Source organism: Varroa destructor, unplaced genomic scaffold (assembly GCF_002443255.2).
Source record: "Varroa destructor unplaced genomic scaffold, Vdes_3.0 BEIS01000002.1, whole genome shotgun sequence".
NCBI classification, from domain to species: Eukaryota; Metazoa; Arthropoda; class Arachnida; order Mesostigmata; family Varroidae; genus Varroa; species Varroa destructor.
Genome location: NW_019211455.1, coordinates 44559360 through 44568622, shown reverse-complemented (window position 1 = coordinate 44568622; position 9263 = coordinate 44559360). Strand labels below are relative to the sequence as shown.

Sequence of the window (9263 nt, the reverse complement as noted above, 5' to 3'; positions counted from 1 at the left end):
CCTTGTCTCTGTTAGGAGACGAGGTTCAGGAGTGACGAGAAAAGCCGGCCAACATGGTCTTTCACAGAAGACGGGCCTGCGTCTTTTGCTTAGATCTTTGGCCCTGCTGACGTTAGATAGAGGGCAAAGGTAGCGGCGTGGTATTTCGAGCACAAAGATACATCTAGGAAAACCAGGTGCGTGTGGTACGACTGTAAACAACAGTAACAATGTATGGTGACATAGCCGTCGAGTCGTCTTGTATACAGGCTTGTGCACAGGGTACATCAATGAGCCTGAGCTATTCGGCCCCTATGACTCGCCCTCAGGACAGTGTTGTCACATTCCCCGTCACATCCCCCCTCGGCCCATGAACACCTCCGTCGTGAGGTTTTCCCAGCTTTAGCATCGCCTTCCACCGTCTAGGAACTGGCTCAGTTCGAGGGCGCACCATGACGCCTGGTGGGTATCGTCCATTTTGGGACGGTGGCGTCCGTCACCGTTGCTTCCTCCAGCTTTCGGATGTCCAACTAACCAGAGATCTTTCTGTGATCCCCGATCTAGGAAAGATGGCCGGAGTCAGACCTCTCCACAGGGCTCACCGACTGTCATAGCGGAATACTTGAGAATGCTTCCTCCTCCTGTTGTAGTCCTACTTCCTCTATACAATCTCATTCTGCTAACGTCGGTTTCTCGACGCGTTTGGCCCAACGCTACGAATATAAGCCTCTGGCTCCTGATCCGCCTCCGGGCCTTTCACAAAGGTAGAGACCGAGTGGGGTTTGGAAACGATCAGTGAGGTCAATGATGTCGCTGATGTCGGGTCGCCATCTGTTCAAGTAGCAAGATGAACGTCGGCTAGAGGTACTGTTAGACGTAAGGTCCCGCGCTTTTGCCGCAGATGCTGCTATAACTGCTGCGTCGCTGAGCACTTTCTTGTGGCTGACAGGAGCATCGCGGTGACCATCTGTTCGTTCGTTGTTTTGCTGCTAAACTGTCCCTTGAACACCACCACAAGGGAAAATAAAGCTCAATTGGGCTTAGAGATAAATGGCGTTGGATATAGAATGAATGCTGAGAAGCATCTAGTACGAAATCGCCTGTAAAGAAAAAGGAATTGCCTGAAGTGCAGGTAAGAGGAACGACGTGACAAAAAGGTAACAGATAAGGAGAAGGGGCTCAGTTTTGCGGATAGTGCCAGCATGCCCACGTACATCAGACATGTTGCCACCTTCTTTGCAAAACGCGGAGCAGCGCATCAAAGCGATTTCGCAGAGTTCGCTCTTTTCTTGCTTAATGTTGTGGTTTACACCTGTTATACGAACAATGTCCATATAGCAATAAGGAAATCGATTGGTCCACTATTTATCACTATTACATATTTTACAGGTAAACCGTGATCATCAAAGCCTGATCGGTGCGATGGCAGCTGCCCTATTGTGTGCTAATAGGGCATGTCCTTTACAAAAAGCAGGCAATTTCCAGGTTTCGAACAAGGTATTAATATAATAGCAGAAAACAACACAAAATTTCTTGTGTGACCAACTAACGAGATGGTGTTATAATATTAAAGTAACTATATTTATGGGAAATGTGTCACGTTTTTTGAGAGAACTTGAACTTTGCCAAAACTGTAGTAGATAAACAAAAACCGGTATCTTTCAAGATAAGCTAAGTTTAATGTACACGGATAACGACAAGTTAGCGCCTATAAATAATTTTTACGCTAAATCAAAATGCAGGCATCGGCATATGTTTCTCAGATGTGTAAATATAAAACATATGTATTTCCAAAATATTGCTACAAGTTTTCATTGAAAATAAGTGCAAATACAGAATTATATATCTTATAGTTAACGTGGACTTATCATTTGGGCTCTCATATCGCTTTATCAAGCTACACTTCAATATATATACCAACGACTTCAATATCGAGCGGCCCAAAGGCATGTCGACAAGGATGATATGTATGGATTTTACGATAGTACTATAGTTATAGCAGTAGGTTGCGATAACAATGTTTGAGTAGAATTCCGCTGTATACAAGGAACCCCCGGCTGTATACCTCTGAACCCCAGTGGCTAAGTCGTGTTATGGTGAGATGTGTGATAGCTCCAGACGGCGCTCTGAAGCTCGCTAAGATAAACGCTCAATAGGATTTATCTTATTTTGATCAGTATTTATACATCCTGCTTGGTCCGCATTCAGACGCTGACACATCATCCTGTCTGTATTTCCGGACTTCTTTAAACTGGTAGCCATTTTAAATGAACCGCACCATGCCTGTTTGATTGTTGCGAACAAGCAAAAAAAAAACGTGACTGGCCCCGCCGTTCCCCTGCTAAACCAAAGGGCAACGTGGGTATGTTGAACGCTGCATTGTCAAAGTCTCTTCACTATACTTCTACTGCTATAGGTCTACGGTTATACTTTACCCATACGGCTATACGATAGTACATCTTCTAGCCAGAAACACCTACAAGGTACCGTCACGTATAATGAAACCAAGCCAATCGACCGCCTCTACCTATTAACTAAACTAATCGCGAAGTATTAACCTGCCTGAACGAGGACGAAAGTCCCGAGAAGCTGCGATAAAAATAGTGATACGATAAAGACGATGTGACGGCGTCGGCGACCAGCAAAGCACGAAAAACGTCCTGCCATTCTATTTCGTCTCTCTGATCCCTCAGGAGGCCGGGCGTCATCGACACGTATCAAAGGTTCGCCCTCGCCTGTCGCAGATCTCGTATAATGCCCGCAGGACCAGAGGCAACGGCCAGACAGCCAGTTGAGCAAAAATGAAACGTAGCAAAGATCCCACTTTTAAATTCCTTTAACTTAACGTAACTCAAGCCACACTCTATAACGGGGATACAAAACGAACTGAGCTGATACGAGCGGAATAAGGCAGAGTCCTAATGGCCATCAGCAGCAGGCAAAATAAGGACAAAAGAAGAGGGCTGCAGTAGAGATGTTGGAGCTGCCATGGCTCGGTAATATAATGTCTTGCCGTTCTGCTAATGTTAGAGTATCATGCTAAAAGACTGGAGTGGCTGGAGCAGTGGAACGAAAAGATCGTGACTAAGCAAGGGCTGAGATTTGGCTTTTAGTGGCATATGCTATTTCACAGGCCATCAGAATCATTGGCACTGTCAAAGAGCTGACAGTTAAATACATACACGCATATGGTAGTAATATGTTGCACGTACCGGCAAATGTACAACAGCACTTCATACTCACTATATTCTATGTCGTATGCACGTTCACCGGTACATCGTGTGTAAATACACATATTGATATACATATACGCCTATATATACATATATATATATATAGATGTACATGTATGGCTGTTCCAGTCGATGAGAAAAATCAAGTCAGCAACCTGGCACAAAGGATAGGATAAAACGACCGAAACGCACACAGGGCGGGATGGAAGAAAAGGAATAAAAAGCAAGCGAAGGCAATATGAAGAACAGCTAATGCACAAACGCTAGCAGCGGCCGAACAAGAAAGCAAAACATTTATTTTGCGGACACTAGCACCACCGCACAGGAATGAGGTACCCCATCGGCTTTCGAAGCTCTTATAACCGGTCACTGGTGGAAACGTCGCCGAAGTAGTAGGTTCCGTACTATTATTATTACTACATTATTCGAATACTATTCACTATCACTGGGCAACATGATGCCGTGCGCAGGATTGCTTGCTTTGTGCCGCCTACCGAAGGCTGCCCGTCCCGTTCCGAGGTAACGATCGTGTACCAGTCGTACTCACAGCAGTCACGGGCGGTTATGTATATATACGATTGGTACATGGGTCCAACAGCATACAATGCAGTAAGCGACGTCTGCCTGTTTCGGATATGAGTACAACGAGAAATGTGGAAGGGGGTCGAGCTTGCTACTGGGTTATTGGTTCCGACCGATATTACCACTGTCGCACTTATATATCCGTTTATATGCGCTCGAGGGACGCCTAACCGGGGTTTCTTGTCGGGAGGGTACAATGCAATGGTGACTGTAGCGACGGCTGGAAGATATGCACGGACGGTTAGATGAGGTAGGTCGACAGGGCCAGCATAAGAACAGAAACGCCTCAATCTCGGACCAGCTCGGGTATGTACCCAAGTTCGATACTATATGTCCTTGGTTACGGGGGAGAAGCTGATGCTACATGCAAACATCGTTGCAGTCAAGCGCGTTCATAGAAGCGATTTCTCTCAGTCTGACTGCAGTGGCTACTATACTGTGGTACAATAGCCTCAAATGGAAGGAACAAATAAGAAGGATCGAGAATGGTTAGACGGTTTTTCACGTGGGCTCGGCAACATGGCCCGTAATAAGTACGTACACGAGAACAAGACAAAGTTCCAAACTAACTCATTTGCAGTGCTTTTTTTAGCTGTTAAATGCGCAGGATAGGACCTTTACTAATAGGATGGTAAATTGAAACTGCTTTTTTTATCGTTATCGTTTACCGCCTTTTTGTGGCGAATCCGATCACTTTGATTGCATTTAATGAAGGTAATGATAATTTAAAAATGGTTGATTCCCGCTAAAAATTAAACTTCAACAAAGCGTCCTATAGAATTAACTTGAAGACATAAAAAATGAAAGATCAGATAAGAAAGCCCGAACAAGCAAGTTTACTTTTCTTTAAATACGAACAATTACAATATTCTATGACACAGGAACATTCAAACGCCTGCATTAGGCCAGCAAGCTAGCCTGCACGAAAGCATTTTGGATAAACCTATTCCTCTAATAACTTCGCGTTTCTCTGCAGGGGAGGCATAAATTAAAGGCTAGTCGTTCGTTCAATAATGACGCCGCCCATTAGGACTCTGATAAGGCCTTTCCGAGTCTTTTGTGAAATTGGTGTCAAATCTATCAGCCACCTTAAGTAGCTCAAGGCGTATTTATGGAACACCATTACCGACTCCCGCAGGCACGCGTGTACTCGACAGACAACTCAATAACTCTTTTTTCTACCGGCCTAGATTAGGTGCACACAAAGGTGTTGACTCCGAGAAAATCGGTTAGTATTCTTGAGTAATCACTGACCTGTCCCCAACGTAGTAGACAAACGAAGCCTAAACACACGCAAAAACGCCAAAAATGTCTTTTTTTCGAGAGTTCAGCACGGCACAAAACACTGAGACGGGAAAAATAAAAGGAAAATGCATGAAAAAGACAAAATGCACGCTAATTAACTGACGGCATTTCGTAGATGACGTATGTTACCGAAGATAGCATTCTTGTAATATGCCTTTTTTGTAATGCCGATGAAGCGTAACTGATGCATAAGAAGAACAATTCATTAACTCCAGAACCATAAAAATGGCAAATCCGTCGTATCGAACAGGTTTGCTGATTACTCTGGCCTTAAATGTATAAATCTATGCAACTTAGTTAAATTGATTTTTATAAAAAGATATATTTCTAGAGAAAACTTACTTTATTTTTTCTGTCACTAAAATAGAATCGCGCACATATAGAACGTGATCAGACATTTTTAATCTTGTAAGAATTACCGAATCATCTATGACGGCCAAAATTCTTGGCAACTTATTTTTTTATTTCGTTTATTAGCGGTTAGATTAACTGTTCATAATAAAAAGCGATTTAATTAAAAAATTTAGTATTTTGAGTTTTCCGCCTTATATCGAGGTGATTATGTATTCGGCTGCCTTCCAGTACGCTGTGTTGCGAAATGATCTTGAATCTACATTAGCACGGGTCTATAAATAGGGTAGACAACTACGTTAGAGTTACACAATTACGGAAACGTAAAAATTAACATTGGAGAACTTCATTAATAGATTCGATTTCGATGCCGGATGTTCTCTTTCTACGTAAGTTCCTCACCGTAGTTTATTTCATATTCAGCTTGGCCCTTTTCGATGCCTGCGTCTCTGGCCCACATTCTTACTGATCTTGTGGGTTCCAATTGTCCTATTTACTGGTTTAGCGAAATTATTTTTCCGCCGGTAATAGCGAGTCTGCAAGTATAATATAAGTATAATAGTAAGTTTATTGTCTTATACGACAGTTAATGTTATATATTTAGTTGTATGCTCTGTGCGCTAAATAAATATAGCTATATAAGAAAACTTAATAGCGATCAAGATAGCATTTTTATTTGAATATTTCAATTTCGATACGTTTCAAAGCATATGCGTTTACTTTGTGACTTTCGGTATTATTTGTACACATTCTAAGTTCCTTCGACGTCCATCAATAGAGCACTTCGAAAGCCTTCGTCGTTCCTGATTGCCGGTTTCCTGTCGTTGGCATTATGAAGCACGGTTGTCTTTGCTTCATCGGTAAGCCAGCAATTTCAATCTAGAACCAAAAGGGACACGGCTACTTAGAAGATGACTAATGACGCAACAGGTTGCTATCGTTTGATATCGCCATTTGTCTCTTGAGGCGCTGTTGTACTATATTGCGTGGAACATCAGCGCTATAAGGGGGTATAAGACATTTGAACGCGCGGAATAAGCCCGGGTGACACAGGTCTCGTGGTATCATTAGTTCCGAGTACCAATATCACAGGAAATAATCTTTATTGATCAGGAGAAGATTAAATTAAAGCGAAGAATTACTGAACCGGTATAGCGACGTTCCATCGCAAAGGCTCATTGCGTATGGCAATGATAGTCGAACTGCGCCGAGCTGAAATTACACCGTGGAGATCGACGATCATTAGCAAACTTGGAAACAGGCAAAGCAATCGCTATCAACGTGTACAGTACCAACGCTGCCGTGTACCATTTACACGTGTATCATGCTGGAGGATACGGGTGTTCGCTTGGATTTTTTTATTGCTGAACCCAGTTGGCTTTCTGTGCCACTTTATTTTATATTAGTTGCTATGATACGTAAAATTTCTATGGATGAAATTCGCCAACAACAGTAGCATCAGGAAACAATGCCGGTCATCAGCTGTAAAGGCTCAGCGGTCTATGTCATAAGACTACCTAAATCTAGGGTCCGGCGAAAGATGAATAGAATGGTTCGCCCGTGGCCTCAAATGACGAAACAGGCAAGTTCCAAAAATGCCAACTCAATCCATTGATCTATGCCTAATCACGGGAATGTCGGTTTTTCATAGGGTCTTTCTTTTATAGGTCTTTTTCGATGATAGCCTTATTAGCTAATGCATTATATTTAGGAAATGCTTGTAACGTAATTCGTTATTTCTGTCATTGACCCATTTATCCTTTCCCAACCGATCTCAATTGCAGCATACTTTTAAACGGGGTCTAAATCTTGAAATAATACCCACACCTCACCACGAAGCGTTTAGCAGACGACGCTGCTTATCGGATTCGGTGCCACTTTTTCTGTAACTAATGTAAGTATCTAACATACTTTGCACAATAAGCTGTAAATACCCCATTAGTCCGCTTTGTCCGTTATACTTTCGTCAGTTGTTGCTACCAACCGTCGTTTTTGTCGACTATCTGTCGATATGTCGCTGCGGCCGTCGCTCCTGCTGCTGTCGTCATGTTGACGCGAAGATCGTGGCGTGGGACCACCCAAATCAAGTAAGGGGAAGGCCGATCCCAGACACCCGCGTGTACAAAATAGAACTTGTTCAAATAGTAACTGCCGATAATGAGTGAGACCGTTGCCTTGCTTTTCTCCTGTACTTCTTCTTTTTGTACCAAATCAACGTTGCTATATCTGCAAGCAGCTATCGGCGAGGACGCTCCCCTTGCTCCGGGTGTGGTTCAGTCGGTGAAATGAGATCAGCGAAACTAATGGGAAATATTATTAGATGTAATAATAAGAATAAGAGCAGGGGAAGGCAATACTAATTATTACTATCATTGAGCTACCGTTGCCCTGTTTTCGATGGCCCCTCTGTGGTGGCCGATGCAACATGCGACAGACAAAATAAATCGAATATACAGATTCGCTTATTGTGTGTACGTGTGTTTAAAGTAATATATGTACAATTTAAGTAGAAGTTTGCAAGACTGTTATAACAAAGAAGTTAATTTTACCCAAGATCTGTGCTCCAAAGCGGTGAGTTCTTTACGATTGGTCACATTCGCAGACAACGCTTTACCCACAGTCGTGACACTGTTAGGAGCCCGTCCGGTCAAAACATTGCCTCTACAGAATACTGCTAATGCAGGGACGCGTTGCTGCAGATTTTTTTTTTCCATAAAGCAGCACACACAGACCAAGGGGCAAGGTCAAGAGCTGTGACAACATATTTGGATAGTCTAAAAATTGATGAATTAAGGGCCATATGCCATATACTGCTAAAAAAAACTTTATACGCAGACAAAGCGTGCTTTCTTTTTCAATTTTCATCCGCTATTATATATCATTGGCTCATGCATTTTCACTATCTCACAGTCTTTTCTAGCACAACAACAATGACAATAACCACAAGCAAGCCACCAAACTCTCATTTTCAATGAAAACTCTGAGCCAAGAAGGATTCAACGGTACGAACCGCAAAGCTGATGTCGAACGCCTACGTTTTTGACTGAGGCAATAGCTCATTCTGGCTATCAACCAACGACGAGACAGGAGCAGCAATAGCAGCCAACGTTCGAGCCAGAAAGAGCTTCGCGTCAAGCAACCGATTTGGCTACCGCCTAGTATATGTTATCCGAGGGGCAATACAAGAAATACCCTTCCTCCGGTTGCCCTCGTCACGTTGAACATTAAGGGCAACAATAATAACAGTGAGACTCTGTCCCGTCGGGCTAAAAGGCTCATGGCAAGCGTGGGCCTGCTATTGTGTGTTTCGTTGTAGCGATAAAGACAGTATCATAAAATTTGCTTACAGCTTGTTTTTAGATATTCGCCATTGTCTCGTGTAAACTAAAGATGACTCAGATTCGTATTCATCAGTTGGTGTGATTTTAGCTTTGGGGGTCCGCCCGTGCGGTGGACCCGCACAGAAAAATCCAGCTAACCTCTGGTAGTCAGCCAGAGATTCAATACGCCTTCTTTCGCTAAGGCTTAATGTAGTGATTATCAGTAGCATCGTTAGCTATGTGTTCATTCACTGTATATCTGTGAATGTGTTCTAGAGAAAAAAGGCGTAGATTATTGAAAATTGCTTTCCTCTCCATGGTGGACGTAATTGCTGGATGGGCCATGTAGGACAGGAGGTGTTTATGCGACGAAAGTTCCCTGTATCTGATGTTATTTTTGGCTATATTTACGTCTGTGAAATTTCTGTTTCTTTCGTCGTCTGTAGTGCAAAATGAACGTATATTTCACGTATCGTAGGTGTTTGGTTGAGCC

The 9263-nt window shown here is 43.0% G+C and overlaps 1 long non-coding RNA gene across 5 annotated transcripts; it reads right to left on the bottom strand.

Annotated features, from left to right (window-relative positions):
• Positions 1–5527: 5527 nt before the first annotated feature.
• On the bottom strand, positions 5528–8610 carry LOC111245100 (uncharacterized). Of its 5 annotated transcripts, none has more exons than XR_015321338.1 (6): positions 8461–8610; positions 8000–8201; positions 7435–7750; positions 6598–6662; positions 6171–6329; positions 5528–5986 (listed from the first exon to the last, which is right to left on the bottom strand). It is a non-coding gene; the product is annotated as an uncharacterized LOC111245100 (long non-coding RNA). The 5 variants fall into 5 exon arrangements; XR_015321336.1 differs by having other exon boundaries at positions 8000–8143; positions 8461–8588; XR_015321340.1 differs by lacking the exon at positions 6598–6662 and having other exon boundaries at positions 8000–8143; positions 8461–8587.
• Between the last annotated feature and the right edge of the window lie 653 nt (positions 8611–9263).